The 20,665-nt window shown below is 42.0% G+C and overlaps 2 long non-coding RNA genes across 2 annotated transcripts; one reads left to right on the forward strand and one right to left on the reverse strand.

The window, feature by feature from the left end:
* Positions 1 to 2,295: 2,295 nt before the first annotated feature.
* LOC147257807 (uncharacterized) lies at positions 2,296 to 7,998 on the reverse strand. The gene is made up of 3 exons (XR_015117637.1): positions 7,722 to 7,998; positions 7,502 to 7,620; positions 2,296 to 2,464 (listed from the first exon to the last, which is right to left on the reverse strand). It is a non-coding gene; the product is annotated as an uncharacterized LOC147257807 (long non-coding RNA).
* LOC147257808 (uncharacterized) lies at positions 7,414 to 11,904 on the forward strand. Its single transcript, XR_015117636.1, has 3 exons — positions 7,414 to 7,630; positions 9,564 to 9,636; positions 11,777 to 11,904. It is a non-coding gene; the product is annotated as an uncharacterized LOC147257808 (long non-coding RNA).
* The last annotated feature ends 8,761 nt before the right edge of the window (positions 11,905 to 20,665 follow it).

Below are 20,665 nucleotides of genomic sequence, written 5' to 3' on the forward strand. Positions count from 1 at the left end.
TGAGTTGTGGAAAAAAAAAGAAAAAAGAAAAAGCAGGACACCTCACAATTTTGGTGTCAATGTCAAAATGATAGACAGTTTATTTTGTAATCTGCGAAATGATGTAGGAAAAAAAAGGAAAGCAAGGAGAAAATCATGCCTTGATAATTACTGATGATACGTTATGTGCACTTATATAAGATTTAGAAAAACGGATGTTGTGCTACGTAGCTCATGTGCCATGTTGACATCCTCTGTCACTTCTTGACAAAAATCTGTTAAAAAAGTGTGCGTGTTCTCCCAGTGATCACCAAATATTTGCTATCAGAGCGTGACAAGTGTAGCCTCTGACTGTCAGCTTGCGTTAAGTCCTGGACCTCAGGCCAGTCTGTGTATCAGTGAGTATCAGGGTGTTGACACTGAGTCCATCAAGGGTACAGACTCTGTTTGGATTCTTTTAAGTCATAAGCCCACACACACACACACACACACACACACACACACACACACACACACACACACACACACACAGAGTGTGATTACTCAGCAACCATAATTAGCAAACATTGCAATTTTGAAGTTTGAAATTGATTTAAAGACCCAGTGTGTAGAATTTAGTGACATCTAGTGGTCATGTTTGGGACTGTAGCTTCATACCTCACACCTCCCTTAGGAAAACATTGATACATAAATGTAAATTATAACATGTATGTGATAAATTCTGGTGATGAGCAACATCAGATGTTCACACGACCTTCTCTCATCACCTGGGGGGGGGAACGTTTGCGGGCGTCTGGGAACCACAACAGACGCATGGATGAGAATTTCTTTTTCTTTTTAAATTCACTACAACATTCAGCCATTTTATGTATATTTTTTTTTATTTGTTTGCATAGGACCTACTACATTTCAAAACGTATGTGGAGCCATTGTCCTCATTTTTCCCCACCGCCCCTCTCTAAGATGGTGGTCATCACTGTCTCTGATGTCAGCAGAGCGCCAGTGGGCTGATGTCAGTGTTTCTGCCGTTGTTACAGGTATGCGACTGACTTCCCTGTGATGAAATAAAACCTGACAGTTAAAAAAGGAGGTGGACAGCTGGAGAGCCGAGGGGGCACAAGTCAAATCTTTGTCCGTAGCCTTCACACCTCTTGCCAGCCGAATTTGATGGCTGCCACCATTCGCTATCCCTCATATTCCCTTACTTTTTTGTTTCCCTCTGTTCTGCTGCTTCTCTGTCCCTTTCTTCTGCTCTTTATATCGCTTTCTTTTCTCTCTCCTCCTCCTACTCGCGCCCCCTCACCTCTTTTCTCTTGCCATTTGATCAGCGGAGCAGCATCTCAGCAGGAGTATTAAAGGAATAAGAAGGCTCCCCTGCTTTATTCTCCCTTTCTTACCCTTCATCTTACATCTCCCTCTGCCCCTGTTTGCTTCTCTCCCCAATTTTCTTCTCACTTTAATATTCCTTCATCACTTCCTTTTTTTTCCTCACACTTACTTATCTGTTTCTTCTTAATGTAGGATTTAACAAAGCAACCACGCAACATGAATATGTGTCTTTGTGTGTGTTAAGAGTGCAAAGAGAAACGGTACAGTAGTAGTGTTCAGTGACACAGCAGGAGAGTTGCCTCCGAGTCACTCAAACTAATTTGGCCTGAAAGTGTAACTCCAGAGACCCACTGCGTCTATACGTGTGTGTGTATGTGTGTGTGTGTGTGTGTGTGTGTGTGTGTGTGTGTGTGTACATCTGTAAACCTCAAATGTATTTATCTAAAACTCAACGAACACTTGCAATAATTTTTTGTTATTCAAACGTTATAAAACAGGAAACGTCGCCTGGAACGATGTTTTTTTCCCCCACTGCATACATGTGCTAAATTTTCCGCCGTCCTCCTCACTTCCTCTCGTCACAGTGACAGGAGAGGAGCGAGCCATGCAACAGTGGTTCCCAGCTGGCTTAGGAAACAGGGAGGCTGAGGTTTCACAGTTGTCATCCAAAACCTGAAGCATGGGCTTGATGTGTTTAACCTTTATTTAACCAAAAATCCTTTTTTAATCAAAAGCGTGCTGGCAAAGATGAGCGGCAACAGCAAAGAGACACCAACCAATGACATAAAAGACACAAAACAGAGTCAGAATTAAACAGAAATATGAGAAAATGAATGAATAGAAATGATAGAAGTCATTTTAGAAGCAGCTGGATTCCTGATAAACTCCAATAATGTTGTAAACAAAATATTTTTTATTGAAGATTGGCATTGTATCTAATTATAAAATGTGCATTTTTAAGGTATCTTTTATTGTAGCGCTGTTTGTGCCGTTCGGTATGGTTTCCTGTTGAGTTACCGAGCAACAAGAGAATGTCTTCTCTGGTGTGAAGGACGCCATCTTGGGATGTTGCGACGAGAGTGTTCCTAGAAGGTCAAAATGTCAAGTTCGTTGTAGTTGTAGGTTATTCTCCACTTCAGGGAGCGTTCAGCATTTTCTGTAAACATTTTAGAGAATATCTTAAAAGGTGAAGCCAGCACCGGAATAAACCAAAAATTACTGGTTGCTTAAAGGAGTCCTGTATGTGCTGTAGGTTCTAGCATTTCGGGGAACCTAGTTTAGAGAGACTTCCCATACATGTTCCCAGATCATTCTGAATGTTCCCAAATTCACATCTTGATTGCGTGGAAATAATCGTCCAGGCAATGATTCCCTTAACACTCCCAGAACCTCTTGAATGCTCCCTTGTTTATCCACCCAGTTACGCCCCACTTCCCTTTGAAGAACTGCAGCAATGTTGCAAAGTGACCTTGACACCAACCAGAGAACATTCTCAGGTTGTAATTGGAAATCACACTTTGTAGCGGCGTACTTTTTTCCTTGTGTCCTAAATTTAAATATTTCCTTTGAGCAGGAAGGACTAGGGTTGGGTATCGACAGGGTTTTTACCGATACGGTGCCTAATCCGGTGCTTAAACGGTTCTCAAACCAATCCAACAGCACTAATAGTGATGTAAAACTTAGTTAAAACATTTTGCATACATACACGACTTGTTACATTAAGCAGAAAGTCAGTGGACCTGGAGCGGGATGATAAGACATAGCACATGTTGCTGCACAGGCTGTTGAATGGCAACGGTATTTGCTAGCCTAGCTACTTGATATGCAAAGTTTTAGGTTGGCATTGAATTAATAACCAGACTTACCCAAAGAGGAAGGACTGCTGTAGTCGGCACTGGTTGCTGCTGATGAGGTGCTTGGCCCAGCGCCACGACAGTTACCAAATACAGTGCATTGCTCTGCGTTTAAATAAACACCCTGTTTTGCCAGATGTTTCGTTAAATTAGACGTGTTAGCGCCCTTACATGCCATAGTTTCATGGCATCTGTTCCACGTCACAGGGTCTCCATCCTCTTGAGTGAAATGCAGCCAAACCTTGGAGCGTCTTGTCTTCGGCATATTCACTAATCGTCTGGCTATCACTCAACAACAAGCGTACTGAGCGGCGGCACAGACGTCACGCAAGTTGATGCAGGATAACCAGGGGGCGGTAAACAAAATGTCAGGCGCCGAAATGTTCATTCTTATTCGGTCTGGTTATTACCGTTTATGTCGGAATACGGCACCGGGGTTGGGTACCCAACCTCGTATAGGAACCATGCCTTTATGTCCCACATTTTGAAATGTTGTGATTTGATCGTGGAAAAACAATGTAATGTCGTCACGGGATCACACAGAGAACCTTGTATTGAAGGATATTGAGAAACAGATGAGCGCATTTTAAAAAGAAGAAAACCTCCTAGTGGTTGATGGCACCAGAACTCCCCCCCCCCGTGACACAGCCTCAGTGGTTGGTTGCGATGCAGTATTCAAAAGCAAACTCAAGGCCAAGCTGTTACGTATAGATTTGAACTGAACTGTGCAGATTTTTATTCTGTTTCTATACATTTTACTCACCTGTTCTTTGACTTCTGGCCATTCTGTTGTCTTAACTTGTTTTACTCATCATGCAGCTTTTACTCAGTTCAATTTATATCCTGACATACCTTTTACATGTTGGCTTTATTTTAGATATTTTTACGTAGTTACATCTACTCATTAATTTTAATGCTTCTGTCTACTCTTTTTAATATCCTACCACTGGTGTTTCCTTATTGCAGTTTCTTACAATCGCGTTTCTTCAGTCGCTGCGTTCATTAATTTTAAGATAATATTGTTCACGTTTGTGTGAGGACCAATATAAATGATTGGTTGACTGATTTATCGAAGGACACACTGATAATGGTTAGTTCATGGTAATCACATACGAGTGCATAATAAGTCTTACATTTACATACCCATCTAGTCATTACTGCGCTCTGTGACCCTAAAATGAAGCTGGGAACCTGTAAAACTCGCCCAGTTTTTCTGAACTGTTAACAGAGCACGAACTGACTGTCTTTAATGCAGCCTTATTGTGTAACACATCGAGGTTCTACAACACTTGAAAGCATCAGCTACAAGAGGAACAAATGTTGCAATTTCATTCTTACTGAAAAAGCTTCCAGGCAGATGGACCACTATATATGTATATATATATATATATATATATATATATATATATATATATATATATATATATATATATATACATACATAAAGCCATTTTACCAACTTCATTGCAAAAAAAGAAAAGAAAGTGTATTATAGGAATGAAAACCCCCTAAGTTGTTGAATGCCTTAAACTGATTTCATGCAGCAAAACCCTTACCACATCTATCCATCCATCGTCATCTTCCACTTATTCCTACACATTAAGGGTCGCGGGGGGGCTGGAGCCTATCCCAGCGTCAACGGGCGAGAGGCGGGGTTCACCCTGGACAGGTTGCCAGTCCATCGCAGGACCAACATACAGAGACGAACAACCATTCACACTCACATTCACACCTACAGTCAATTTAGAGTATCAATCAGCCTCATCCCCTCTTGATGTCTTTGGACTGTGGAGGAAGCTGGAGTACCAGAGAGAACCCACGCAGGAACAGGGAGAACATGGAGACTCACACAGAAAGATCCCGTGCCCGAGCCAGGACTCGAACCCGGAACCTTCTTGCTGTGAGGCCACAGTGCTGACCACTGCACCACCGTGCAGCCTCCTTACCACATTTATTTTATTAATTTTTTTTCTTAAATTATGAAAAATGAAAGGACACCAAACATCGGACCGAACACAAGCAAAGCATAAGATGATCACATGGAGGAGCCATAAAAGTTTGAATAATTGACTCGATGTTCACATGGTATAGCTTGAATGATGAGTTACAACAAGATGATTCATGAATTATAATGTGATACTATCAGCCTGAGAAACGAGAGTTTTTCAATCTCACATCTGCTTGAGGGAAAACTTAACCATACGTTAAGGGGAAACAAACGAAGGGTGTATAATTTGTGGTAAACATCTGGGTGTTGTTTGTCGTACACTGTGGTAGGTCGCCATGTGTGTATGTACAGGAAAATGTAGAGCGAGATTGCTGGGAATTTGTTTCTCCGGGCTGAATCCCCTCGTGATGCCTCAGGAGACGTTACACAAGACAAAACTGTTCATTGGATGCGACAACTATTCTCACCGAGCAGCAGAACGACGGCTGACAGCCTCACACACCTCATCAAGTATTTAATGCAAACTATGTTTCATGCATGGCTGTCTGCATGCGCTGTGCGTCCCTGTGTGTGTGTGTACGTGTGTGTGTGTGTGTGTGTGTCTGTGTGTTTGTGCCACTCTGAGGGACACAAACCACACGTTAAGACCAGTTAATTGGGGACGGCATGTGCAACTGGGGACAAAAGTCATGTCCCCAAACGCTAAATTGTTGATTTTTGGGTCAGTGGTTAAAGGCAGGGCTAGGGAAGTATTGCTAAACGTGTGAGTGTGTGTGAGAGTGTGAGTGTGTGTGAGAGTGTGTGAGAGTGTGGGCAGTTGGACAAAACATGGGTATCTCATTCCTTCTCTCTCTGTTTTATGCAAATACACACAGCAGACAAAATCCCACAAAGCCTGCTGTGCTCCTTGTTTTTGGGTGTGTGGTGTCTCTTTGCTTGAGCGCCTCGTCAGAGAGGACCTTATAAAACGCCACAAGTATTTACTTTGATTTTGAGTGACGTTTGAGCTGGTTTGAGTACAAATACTGAAACTGGAAGGCATGCCATTGCCAGAACAGAGAGGTGACAAAAGCTCCATAATGATCCAGTTCTGGACTGGTACAGTGTGCACCGGGTCACTGAGTCATGGGAAAAGCAATTAAAATCTAAATCATTATTAGTCATGTTGTTATTGGGCTCAAGGGCCGAACCACTAAGTGGTGCAAAGACCTTACTGAAATTATGATGTGACAAATTAATCTGCTTTATTGGTCCGATGAAACAGAAATCTAAATTCGACTTTTAGATAATGACCATGCCATGGACTTGTTTATACTATAATCCCTTTTTAATATTTCACTGTTTCCAATATCAAGAATTATTTCCAGATGATTAGAGCTCAAGGGCAAAAAGGATGGCGCGCCGGCCATCTTACCTCTGACTTTTCAAGTCATATCGGTTTCTGTTCTGGCTGGAATGATTCACACATTTCGCACTTTGATTCAGTTATGATTGTGATTTCAAAAGCCACTTATTGGTGCCTCGATGCATCTAAATTTCTCATTAAAAAAAACAACACATGTATTTATTTAATCCTCTATTTCTACGAAATTTGAAATGTCCAGTTATCTTGATGATCAGATAAATTGACTCGCTTTTGTTCTACTTGCTTGTTCAACCATAAACATACGCACAACATGCATTTAACCTATGAATGAATGAATGAAGATGAAAGTTTATGCTTTTAATAAATGTTATGTCCAATTGTTGTATTTTTGTATGTTTTAAATTCACCTGTAGCGGGAAACTAATCTGAAAATATGTTTATAATCTGTAGTGGAAATAGAAATAGTAAAATGCCATAGTAATATAATAATAGAAATAGGAAATAAATACATGGTGGGAATAGAGAAAATAAATATTTACGTTTTATTTTGAGGCCACAAGATATAACTTGTTCTCTCAATTTAGTCTCTCTTTTTTTTTAAGGCATCAAGCTGTGTTACCACATTTTAATGAAGCTGTGGCGTTTCCTCATAAAGTAGTTTTATATTTTTTGTATAAGTTACTACTTGTGACCACAAATTGGAGGAACAAATGACATATTGACGCCTTAAAAAAAACAACAACAGTGTTATGTAGGCAAAATCTGCGATTGTAAATGGAAAAAAAATGGAAAGAGGTTGGAGCTGCTGTTTGGATTTTTTCTATTAGGCTACTGTACTAAAGCAATTTCAAGGAAAAACCCGGAATAGACTTTTCTTTCAATTAAAAAACATTGTTTTTGGGTAGCTCTTGGAAATTATGCTGACTGAACCAGTTAATGTGACGCTCAAGGGCTGTGGTCTCTGATTGGGAATAGATCCAACCGCTAAATAGACAGCTTAAATGTGGGTGTCAATGGCTCGCTCACCTGTGATGAAGCGAAGCAGCAGTCCGACATTTCACAGCCTCTCCTGTCCACGGAGAGTCACTAGATTTGCTCTGTTATAAGTCAGCAGTCAGCACCTCCTTCATGCTTGCAGCCATCCCCTGGTAAAAGGTAATAAACAGGACCTCTGAATTCAATCCACACCCACTTCACTGTCAGTAAATCAATGATTTACCCCAGAGACAACAAGCTTTAAACTAACCGGCACCATGATTGGGAAGGAGGGAACTAGATGAGGCTTCACTGGTGACCTGCTCTTCAAACTGGAGTTGAATCTGGCGAGCAGTGACGAACTGCTGGACATCATTGTTCGGCTGTGATATATTTTCCTTTGTCTTCTGGAGTCTCTCCCCCACCTCACAGATTGATACGATAAAATATTGTTACATTCACAATTGAACCCATATTCTGCACTGGTAACCAGCAGTACCACACTTTTTCTTCCAAAATAACAAAAATGTCATTTAAGTTGTTTAAAAACTTGTTGTTTGATGTTTTAATTTTTCAGCTCTGCCTCTAACATGAGCTTTTAGCTGACTGTTACTGCTAACGTTAGCTGCTGCTAGAGTTAACGTTAGCTGCTGCTGCTACAGCTAACAGAAAAGCAGCTTTCCACTTGTAGATGTATTTTGTTTGACTGGGTGTTTCCTCATGCTGATGTGTGACAGCTTTACATTTTGTGTTATAAGATATTAAATATAATGTGTGTACATGAAGTTTATAAAAGTGTAAAACAGCACTTTGTAAGAAAATTAAACTGTAATAATTTGGTCTGTACCATCAAAGGTACTAAGCTCAGTACCCAATGCTCATTACATCACATAAAGGAACTATTTGTAAGTTTAAAACCATCTAAAGCCAATGTGCTAAGTGTCCCCCTAATCGTATGAAGCAAGGAACTGCTAACAAAAGAAAAGACTGTCAATAATATTATAAAATTAGCAACAAGTTTTACAAATAAAAGCTGATTAAAATTAGATATGGCTTTTAATAGCATTCAAAAGGTCATGTTGCAGATCCTCATGGCTACCTCAAATTTAACCTGTCCAATGTCGAATTTGTGGAATAGAACAAAAAACACCATTGAGTGAGAAAAATAAACAACCCAACATTAATATTCCTCATCTCGCTAGGGGAAGATGATAAAATGGCAAGCCGATGTGGCGGATGGGAGTAAGAACGTTAGCTAGGAGCTACAGCTAAGCCTGTATAAGTGGATTCATGGCATTCAAATGTGGGGACAAAGGAGAGGAAATTTACACCTCCTTGAGTGACAGATACGGGTTTCTCTCTCTCTCTCTCTTTGTCTCTCTGTCAGTGGGCAAGGTTGACTAATTTGCGCCGTCTCTTTGTTGTCTTATTCAGGGGTCATACATGTGGTGGGCCTCACCCCTCCTTTACATTACCCTTATTTTCTTTTTCGGGATGCTTATCTATTTTACATAAATGAAGCTAGTTTATTAATATCTTACGCTTTGTAAGTGGGATGTTTTTTTAAAAAATTTCCCCAAACTACTGAACCTCCACGCCATTCAACCTAACCAGCAAATAAAAGCCCAGGCTATTCATTTTACTTCAAGAATACCAAACAACAGCTTGATCCCTTTGTCTTATTGAATCATGTTAGCGTGCTGTTGTTAGCATTATGCTCAACACTGTAAGGCTCTCGGGAGGTCCTAAATTTAGACTTTTTTTTTTTTCCCGATCTATAAACATAGAGGGGAATTTGGTGTCCAGTGTCTTTCTCGGGATTTCTTTGACATGTGGACAGCAGGATCGGGGGATTAAACTCTCTATGATTGATAGCCAGGCTGCTCTCGCGCCTGATCTATCGCCTCCCTGACAAGGACTCAAGGACAGCGAGAGGGGAGAGGCTCCATAATGAACTGGAAGATTTAACAACCTCTCCGATCTTGCCATGAAGACAATTATGATAATGTGCAGCAGAAGAAGAGGAAGAAGAAGAAAAAAAAGATGATGTACTGAGGTACATGCCTCCATCAGACGGGTAAAACAAACAGCAGTATTGTTTTCTTTCTTTCAGGGAAACATGTTCCACGACTCAGCAAGAAATTGAGCTCGCGCTGTATCCTAGCAGACAGGTGCTCAGTGATGAAGTAAGAAAGATCTGACACAGGATGAGTGTTTCCCACCGGCAGTAGACATTAAGTCAGCATGAAATTCTTTCAGCACCTTGGACAGCTCCTGCACCGCTGACAGTCCCACCATCAGCACCTCGGACAGAGACACAGCGAGGCAGGCTCTGTTCTGTCTGTCTGCAAAATCAAAAAAATATAAAAAGAAACAAAAAAAAAAACAAAAACCCCAAAAAACTCAGCAGTATTAATCTGAGAAATACTTGGATCATTTCCATGTTTGCAGCTGTGCGGACTGAAGAAAAGTGGGTGAAAAATTAAATGTATATTCTGGTTGCCACGGTTGGAGGAATTAAAGCGTAAATCAATATCCAGCGTTTGGAGCCGGAGGGGAACAAGCCTTATGCCCTGCGGGAAGTTTTCTTTTAAGGAGGAGGAAACAGTTTAAGCTTGATATCTTCTGCTTAGTTTGGCCTTTACTCCTGATATGATAATTCGAGTACAATTTCCCAATTTTTGGTATGAATAAAACACACATCTATCTAAGTTTATACAAGGATTCCTCCTCCTCGTAGAATGGACTTCTGGGCTTTTAGTGTCTGTGCAATTTTGTAAAAAGTCACTCACCTTTTGTTCGCGACAAGGAACATCGTCATGGTTGCAGAAAAGTGCTAAAAAGGTCAGACATGTTTGATACTGACAGGTCCTGTAACAAATTCCAAGCTCAAGTTTTTATTTTCCAGCTTCTGAGCAGCACCCAGAGCGACTTGTGTGTCTTTCGCTAAAAGTTCATTAAAATGAAACAAGCGGCACTTGGCAGGAAGCGAACTGCAGCTTCTTTAAATGTGCTTTGACTTATATCACCATGAATACCCCCCCCCCCCCCAACAAAAAAACAACAACATTACAAGCGCTGATAAAATCAGTCTCAACACAAGGTAGCTGCTGAGGCTTTTAACCGCATCGCTGGAGTCTTCCCCCGCAGAGCTCGATTAGATCTTTGAGCATAAATTAACTGCAGAATTTTGACATCCTGCAGCCTCCAACGTCATGACTCTTTAATCTCTATATTACCATCAAGAACATTTCTACATTGTTGACAAAATATGTTGGGAAAATTAAAAAAAGAAGGAGGCGCACAAGAAATGTGCAAAATTATATTATATGATTTAATTATAATGATAAAAAAGGAACTTCCGCTAATTGACAAAAGAGATAATTGTACATCTACGTGGGGTGTTTTTTTTTTTGAGAGAGAGAGCGAGAGAGAGAGAGAGTTGACGTCTTAAAGGGTGCTAGAAGTCAGGTTCACCTCAGAAAGTCGGTGCCACAAAGGGTCGTTTTTCTCTTCGTCTATTTTGTTTCTAGATTGGACGGCGCTTGGATTCTACACGTTTATATTAAGAATAAGACCTGGTGCCTCGTACACTTGGCACACTGGAAATGTTTTATCGTTGCTTTCATCTGGTCATTTTGTGGACTCATGGGTGGATCATTAAGGGTTTAAAAAAAAAACACATTTAAACTTGCGGAGTGTTATTTCAAATTCTTTTATTTCGATGATTAAAAGTTGTCCGTATTGCTTTGGGGCAGCCAGCTGGGTGACCTCTGACCTCTCCGACACTTAGACGTTGTGAGATGTTCTGTTTCAACCTCTTGCGTTTTCTGCCAGGAATCCCTCAGGGCAAATTTCTCCTCCGCGCCCGCTCTGAGGCTCGGCCACCATATTGGAGTCTTCTATCTCTTTCTTTCCGGTAGTTAAAGCTGGTGGCCGTAGATAAATCTTGACATGTAAATCTCAAGCTACGTTTAGCGACAGGCGCTAATAGCACCTAGTATTTATAGCACCTTCGGGAGACCTCATAATCACCAGATGAGCTCTGGCGTTGCTGACTTGTCAAGCTTTAAAGGAATAATTCGCCCATTTCGTGACGTATGCTTTTTTGCCCGGCTGACGTTTGGACGAGAGGGTCGATATCACGCTCATGTCGGTGTGAGGGTTATTGATGAGGTTTGTTAAAAGGCGGCCTCCTGCATCTATACTGTGTTTACATCCGTAGCGGGAATAATGTCTTAATGATTTATGTCATCTTTCTCACAATGTCAAACAAACTCAACTGCCCTCGCCCCCCCCCCCTCTCTCTTTCTCTCGCTCTCTTAGGTAACCTAAATGAGAAGTGACAGAGAGATTTAGCATCTCTGCTGCAAATTACTCCCCAACTTTTGACTCTGCCAGCAGACGACGCTGGCACTAGATATTACCGCCGCTCGGTCACGCGGATCATTCACAAGGTCGGTCATATTGTAAACAGGAGTTTTGAAGGGATGAAACTGCGAGTAATTTATGGCGGGAGTTCTGAAAAATGGCTGTTTTCAGAAAGTAATGAGTAAAGCAACATTTAAAAGAGATGCCGTCTCTTAAAGTGGTTGATATGTGACTTTTTATGTCATCGATGACACATAACACAATGAAGCCTGTGTGTGTGTGTGTGTGTGTGTGTGTGTGTGTGTGTGTATTTGTGGGTGTCCCAGACTTTTCCTGAGCTGCCGTCCTTGTTTGAGTGTCATGAGGCGTCTCGGTTTGGGGGAGGCAGGTGACGCGGAGGGGACGATGCCCAGTGGGGATCACTTTCCCCAAGGGAGGGCTGAGTGCCTCACTCTCTCCCGCCTGGAGCTTCATCATTTATGGAGGAGACAAAATAAAGCAAACACAACAAAGCGGCGTGAAGTCTTGAGAGCTGCGGCTCTCACACATACTGTGAGGCTGGAAGCTGGAGATGCACACTGAGCTTGTCCGACTCCTTGTTCCTGCCTCCCAGCATCCCTCTCCAAGCAGCAGTCAGGTGGAAAGCCTCTATTAGAATAACAACAAAGCTGCACACCGTGGATGTGTGTGTCAGGCTGGAAGTAACATTAATGGTGTGATTAACCAGGTTATTAAAGCTAAATTTACTCGAAATGTTCTGCGTCTATTCCTGCACCTGGAAGTATCCTGATTAGCATACTGCTATTAGCATTAGCGTCGCCAAGGCAGGACTATTCATGCGTCTGTCGTGAGGGAGAAGGAGACGAGGGGAAGCCAGGACCAGCAGCCATCAGTCACACATCACTTTTCCTCTCAGCTCTTATTTAAGAATTTGTTCTAACCAGGAATTCAGGTTGTTTGGTGCTGATGAAACTGAGACGGTCCGTCCAACGCCAACAAACGCCAGATTGCAGCGGGAGATGTTTGATAAAAATATACAATCACGTTTAAACCCAGTTTTACAGACGTTTTGGGGTTACATTTGTGTATTATTTTACCCCCTCAACCCCAGACCTCACACATCAGAAACCCGCGTTATTTTTGAAGGATTTTGTCTTTGACAAGTTGTGTCAATTCTGGAGGAATTCTGTTGCAACAGGCTTTAAAGTTAAAAAAGAAGAAGAAGAAGAAAAAAGAAGAGAAATTAAATGTTTTCTTCTGGGTATTTTGTTGTTGTTGTGTTCATGGGGTCCGAGCCAACAACAAGGATTGGTGATGGTTTGTTCTTTGTTTGTATTTGTGGATATTGCAGCAATTCCTGACCTAGTTTTGTATAAGTTCAGGTCCTGCTGAGGCCCCTGAGACTCCTCATACACACATACGGCTCATTGAAATACGAGATTAAGATTTTTCTTGTTAGGATTTTGACTTGAATTTTTTTCACCCCCCCATGCACACACAATAAAATATTACAGGTTCTTGCTTCTTTTAAAGCTGTCGTGGTTCTTGTCTTGCTCACACCTGCGCCTCCTGGACACACCCTCAGTGAGCCCTCCACCTGCTGAGAGCTGAACTGGTTGGGCTGAATACAAAGCCTTGTTTTCACATTGAAATAATCTGGGAAAGAAATAGAATAAAATAAATTTCTAAGAGTCATTCTGAAAAGGACACACACACAAAAAAGATAACCCTGTCAATTTCATTTTGTACGCCGGAGAGCCACAAATGCTTCAATGTACGTCGGCAGACGATTGAGCACAAATTATCTGCGGTTTGAACAATTATTGGTTGTGTGTTTTGTTCATACTAGATTGTTTCTTCTCAGCCCCCCCCCCCCCCCCCGTGAGTCATCACATGCAGAACAGCCCATCCGACTGAGAATGTGGGGGCAGCCGGGGCCTGAAGGTTAGGGGAAGCTGGCTTGCTGCTGAAAGGTCGCCGGTTCAATCAAGGGTGAACGGCCGTTTCCCTCCCCTGAAGAGCCCTCCACACAAGCCCAACTGCTCCAACGAGTGTGTGCTCATTGTTCACCAAAGCCTAATTCGCTCTTTCCTCGTTGATCATGAGGCCCAACTATGGAAGATTCTGGTCACTGGTAGTCATCGAAACCTGGCCCATCCATCACGCCCATCGTGTGTGTGTGTGTGTGTGTGTGTGTGTATCGTGTGCCTCTGAGATTATTAATGCTGTATAAATCAATAGTAAGATATTAATCACAACATTTTGGGTTCAAAGGTTATAAATCTATTGATGTTTTTCCTCCTCGCGGGCTTTATTGTTTATAAATGAATCATCTTAAATGAATACGACACAGTTTTGTCACCTGAGAGGAGTGTGTGTGTGTGTGCGTGTGTGTGTGTGTGTGTGTGTGTGTGTGATTAGAGAGAGAGAGAGAGAGGGAGGGAGAGAGAGGGAGTGTACAGATATTTTGAGGAAAAGCGCTTTTTGTGGTGTTCTTGCCGTTGAAGATTGATACAAATCTTGTGTCTCCAGCCATTTTTGTTAGCTTAGCATAAATGTTTTTGAGCAGAGGGGAAACAGGAAGTCGGGTCTGTCCCCTCTTTAAAAGACTGACGTCTTTTTATCAGAAGGCGGGAGGTGGGTCCCTCCGGGGAGGGTGGGTGGGTTGGTGATGGGGCTTTCAACAGTTTCAGGAGAAACTCAGAGTACGGAGGTGAAACAATGTTGCATTAGTTAACTAAAGGTCATAAAGCAGAGGAATCTAAGTGTGTTGGATTTGGTGAAGAGAGTTCAGGCATTAAAAGATAGAAGTTGGGGTTTTCTTTTCTTTTTTTTTGTTTTGTTTTAGTTTCTCTCACTTTCCCAGACTAAGAAACTGACAAATGCCTTAAGATAGGTCTTTTATTTATTTGAAGTCTGCAGAGAGGTCATGAAGTCATTAACTTTGCTTTGTTCTCACTGTGGCGACCAAATCTCACCGGTCTCTGCTGCTCGTAAATCGAAAAAACCAAACAAGCAAAACCTTCTCCAAAAGGCCTTTTCTTAGACTATATCCATCTTTGTATCCTGTTGATTTAATTCCTGTGCTTTACCTTTAAATTCCTCACAGGAATCAAATTATCTTTTAAAATCTGCTGTTTCATACTGTTTTTTTTCTGTTAGCGTTAAAATGGAGTTGTACCAACTCTCTCAAAGAGCGATTTTTCTGATAGTATTGAGGTTTATTGAGCTTAAATGAAGCATCACCGGCGTTGTCCTTCGCTAACTACAATTCTTTGTTTTAATAAGCGTGAATAGCGGCGCTCTGAATCTCTGTTTCCTCTTTCAATCTTTTTCTTTTTTACATTTTTTTTAACTATATTTCTGAGTTCCTTGTGAGACTTCTTGTGACACTTTCACGGTTTGCAGGGTTTCCCTGTCTTGGTGTCTTCTCATCCCAACAAACTTCACACACGGATGTCAGAACCGTGTCGGGGTTGACGTCACATCCAAGTACACGCGTGTTTTTTCATAAAAGGAACATTCCAAGAAGTCACGCATTGATGCCGACTTACATTTCCTTCATGTTGTATTCATTGCCTCCCTCTGGTACTTGTCATATACGCAAGTATTTATTTCGATGTCTTTACTTTTCTCTGGACACTTGTTGTACTATGTTGTGTGTCTGGATGCAATAAAACACGTTAACTTTTTTTTATTCAAAACATAAAAAGATAGGCATGACTTTTGTAAAAAAGCTTCAAGGATCCCCAGAGCTTCCAACAGTCATTCAGACTCGTGTCCTTACTCCAAACGCGCCACTGTTTATTTGTATTTTTGCATTTTTGTTTGTGTATTCCAGCGTCTTCCAGAACATTCCATCCTTGAACCCCTGACCTCTGAAGGTCGTGTTACAGTTTTGCTGCTCTGATTTTTTTTGGTTTTTTTTTTGAGAACCTTAAATTTGAAGGTCCACCATCTTCATCTGGGTTTTTTTTTTTTTTTGGTCATGTTTTATACGCAAAAACTCCCTCGTCAAGGTAACTGATGGGTTAAGATAAATGTAGATGTATGTATGTTAAATGCATCATGTAAGTAAGGTTCACACACCTCAACATTGCTCTTGAGTTGCTTTGCTCCACTGGATGGTTGATGGATGGATGGACGGAGGGATGGATGGTTGATGGATGGATGGAGGGATGTGAAAGGAGCAGTTTGGGCCTGACTCAGACGGAACGCCCGGAACAAAACGTCTTCTTGGTCTATATATCAGGCCTGAAACCAAATCAAAGTCAGAACTGCCCGTCCTTCCCACCCTCCCTCCCTGGTGGACGAACGACTTTGACGGTAAAATGCTGTCAATCCTCATCAAATCAGTCCTAACATGGACCTCACTCTCTCACACACACACACACACACACACACACACACACACACACACACACACACACACACACACAAACACGTTGAACATCAACATGTTGAGGGGAAAAACTGAAACCGCTTTTTGTCTTTTTTCCTCAAGTTCACGATATCCAGGGAAACACACAAACACACATATATTCTCTCTCTCTCTCTCACACACACACACACACACAGAGCGAGCGCTGACCGCTGGAGGCTGAGAATAGATGTTCCAAGTTGGATGCAGTTGATGTAACTATTATTGCTCTTCTCTCTCTGCTCTACTCTCCCCTGGTTCATGTTACACCTATCTCATCTTCTCTCCCTCCTCCTCCTCTGCTGCTGCTGCTGCTCTCTCTCTCTCTCATTCCTCTCTATTCATCTACTCTCTCACTCTTCTTCCTCCCCTTTCCTCTCCTCTGACTAGGCTCAACTCACTCCAGTATTTTTAGTATTTGTGAGTAGGCGTCGCCAGGTCCTTATGAATTTTCATGGGTTTGTTTAGTGTGTAGGCTGACACACTGCGCTCCCTCTCTCTCCCTCTGTGCCCCTTTCCCTCCATCTATCCTGCTCTCTCTCTCACTCACACACTTAGAATCACAACAGTTTAAGAGCACAAGTGCAAACACACACACACAAACATACACGTGTTAAGTGAGTAGGCTGACTGCTGGTTAATGAGGATGTTTGGAGTCTTGGGAAGAGCCAAGAGCCTCGAGCGGGTCTGTCAAAGTCAGCGCTATCACCCTCATCGTCCTCCATCATCCTCTCTGACTTATGTCTCTTGTTTTCCTTCTGACTCCTCTCCAGCCGCGGGGAGGCTCAGATGGACACGTTCCTAATCCAGGAAATTAATTATCTTCATTTATCTGCTTCATCTCACACCCCTTCAGTGGGGCTATATGTGGTAGAAGTGTATCAGGGGGAACATGCACATGTATGTTTGTTTCTGGAGGCGAACATGGAACATGGATTCTGCCCTGGTGTATTACAGCTTGATATGTGGGGCAGTTCAATTCAATTAATGATGTAAGCGTCCGCGTCTTGTGTTCGAGTGTGTATTGTTACTGTCCGTTAGATAGGAACAGATGGACTACGTCAGGAAGCATTAAGCCTCAGTGGTCCTCCTCACACCCTGTTTCAGAGGAAGTGATACAAACACACACACACACGATCACACACTGTAAGCCTGTGCAGATGCTTAGCAGTGTGTTTCACGATGTTTTCCACACGAGCCATTTCAAAGAAAAGTCTGTACGGTTGCAGAGGGACTCCTCCTTTCTTTGTTCTCCTCCTCCTCCTCTGGCTGCAGCTGGTCTATGGCTTGTGACAGATCCTCCTGCTTCAATGTGTGTGTGTGTGCTCCTCTCTCCTGTCCCACTTCAGTCCAGATTAGAGCGTCAGTCTCCTGAGGGACACAAAAATACAAAAATAAAGCTTTTTACCAGAACACTGATCTAAACACACACACACACACACACACACACACACACACTCATACACATATTGCACCAACACAAACACACTCACGCTGAGGGTGCATTATGAAAGCCTTCGAGAGTGAGGCGGAGAGCCATTTTGCAACAGAATGCCAAAAAAAACTTTTCTCTGAGTTGTCAGCAGACGAAAGAAAACTTCCTAATACTTTATAATAAAGCGTAGGAAATAACGGCTTTGTCAAACATCAATATGTTATTTATCAAGTCTATCATTTGTACTTCATTTGAAAAATTTTTTTAATGCTACGAAGTGAAAAATTTAGACTTTTGTTTGTTTCTGTGAAAGCGCTGCAGAACATCTGGGCACAATTAAAAAACAACATGTTAATGAATCTCTGATAACTGAATGTAATAACTACTCCAGATAAACTATGATTACAGGTCTACTTGCCTGCTTCTTCCAGAGGTTTCCAACGTCTCTTCAGGCGGCGTTTTTGCTGTTTATGTCCATCCTGAGGACAGTTGCTCTTCTGAGAGGTGTTTAAGAGGGGGGGGGGGGGGGGGGGGCTATGAGTCTGGAACTGTCCAAAGGTGATAAAATCAGATTGCCAGCACCTCTTAAAATCCCTCATCAACACCTCTTATGATATTTAGGCTCCAGCGTGTCCCTCTGTGACCCGCGGTGACCGCGCCTCATCCGTCTGTGCTCCTCAGCTCTAAAAATCAGTCTTTGGGCTCTCGCTCTTGTTCTTAAAACAAATCTTTCTCCACAATCGACTTCAGTCTTATTTTTCTTGGCTCCTCATTGATTAACAGTTGTGTTCTGTTACCGTTCAGAGCTTAATTCTGTTTGGAAAAGTGGAATAGACCTGAAATCAATCGCCCCTACTGACCTCCTGCCAAGGGTTGGCCCCTAAACTATTTCCTTAAATAAAGTATCCCAAGAGTTACTCATGGCATTTTTTTTATGGATGGTCATAACATATTCAGTTTGCATAGCACACAAGGTATACAAACAGAAAAATGAAAAGATGGATGAAAAGGGAGATTAAAGGATCGATAGATAAAGGACAAGAACAACAAGTAGAAAAATGTAACCTTTACTTATTTACAGATTGTACAGAGGTACTGAGTGACAAGGTAGTATTTACAACACAACTAGTAGCTTAGAAACCCCTGAACTTATACGCAAGTGAGATACACAGCAGGGACCCCCAGGACAACGCAACAACACACACCTTCCACCCAGCACTGGATCTGGTCCAAACTAAGAACTGCCGGCGTTTTGCTGGGCCAGCTGGGAGCCATTTTGATGACATCACAGGCCAGGAGCACTATCCAGGGTGGACGGCTATATGTTGGCGTGTGTAGCCCAGCGGGTCAACTCAGGGAGAACTCAGGTGCTGCAGCAAAATAGGTACCACCAGAAACACGAGCACGTCATGCAATTAAAAAAAAAAAAAAAAAAAAAAAAGTTTAAAAATTAAAAAAAAAAAAAAAATCCAAACTGAAACAAAAGGGTGTAAAAATCTCTGTGATGGTGGACATACAAATCTCACTCACCATGCACTCGTAACGTGACAGACGTGTGTGTGGTGTGTGTGTGTGTATCTGTATTTGTTATATGAGTAAGAGCCAGGTCAAATGTTATGTGTGGGACGAAAGGAAGAGAGTACAGAAAAGTACACACACACACACACACACACACACACACACACACACACACACACACACACACAAACAAACACATAAAACCCATACACACTCCAAAAACAACCTCTAGATGCACATTTCATCATCTGTCTTATATAAATGCCTGCACAGTGCAAAAACACACACACGCGCGCGCGCTAACACTCGAAGGTGAAACAGCACAGACTCGTAGTGAACGTGGGTGGGAGGGGGTTCGTAACCACACAGGCTGGACTACCATTATTCATTGAGTGTGATTCTGATAAGATGCCCAGCTACGTGAAACTGGTTATCTGACTGGGACACTTGGTTGATCCAGCAGTGAGGACTGTACAGTGAGGTCCCAACCAACACACACCAGTGAAGAAAAAAAGAAAAAAGAAAAAGGGAGGGGAAAAAAAAAAATCAGTTTCACACAAGAATCGAAAACATGCCAGTCTTTTTTTTTCTCATAAGAAGCAGAATAAAAAGCCACGTTGTTATTGAAATGAATTCAACACTTAATACCATCCAAATCAAACAAATGAAATCAATTTCTAACATTTAAAACAAAAAGTTCTCTGTACACAAGTATAATATTGCAACCTGATATTGTGCATATAACTCACACACCAAACCTGTTAAGATTACCAAAGAGGGGCAGCATTCACCATTCAAAGGTGCTTTTTTGTTTTGAACTGTCTTGCATCTTTGCAGCCGATATATATATATAGATATATGTGTGCATCTGTGTGTGTGTGTGTGTGTGTGCGTGCGTGTCTGTGTGTGTGAGAGAGAGAGTGAGAGAGAGAGAATAGATAGACCTCAGCTAATTGGATATCAAGTCCTTTTTCCATCAAAATCCTTGTGCTAAAAAATCAATGCCCTTACTTAGTCGATTATGGATTTCTAGAACACTCACGCACACACGTTGCCACCTCATAGAGTGTGTGTGTCTGTGTGTGCTGGTGTGAGTGTTGCCTCTGTAACGAGTCACTTTGCAAACTCTCTGCTGCGCCACGTGACTCTCAGCTGAAACACAGAGTGGAGTTCTCGCCAACTGAGAGCCACACAAGTACCAGCTATTCTGGCCAGGAGTATTAATTTGCTGAGTAACTCTGCAACAGTGATGTACTCTTTAAATTCACTACAGATGCATTAAAACGGGCCGCGGGTTCCGACAGAGAAAGTTATTGGTAAAAAGTGCTGTATGCTAGAAGAGCCGTTGTTGAATGTAATGAATTCTTACGACTACAAGTGAGGTTTTTAAAACACCACAAATTAACTTTATTCCTCTGATACTCAGTCTACTCTACTGAAGGAAGAAGAGAGGGAGGGAGGGAGGGAGGGA

Source organism: Aulostomus chinensis, chromosome 8, assembly GCF_037954235.1.
Source record: "Aulostomus chinensis isolate RoL2024-O1b breed Wild chromosome 8, RoL_Achi_v1.0, whole genome shotgun sequence".
Taxonomy (NCBI): Eukaryota; Metazoa; Chordata; class Actinopteri; order Syngnathiformes; family Aulostomidae; genus Aulostomus; species Aulostomus chinensis.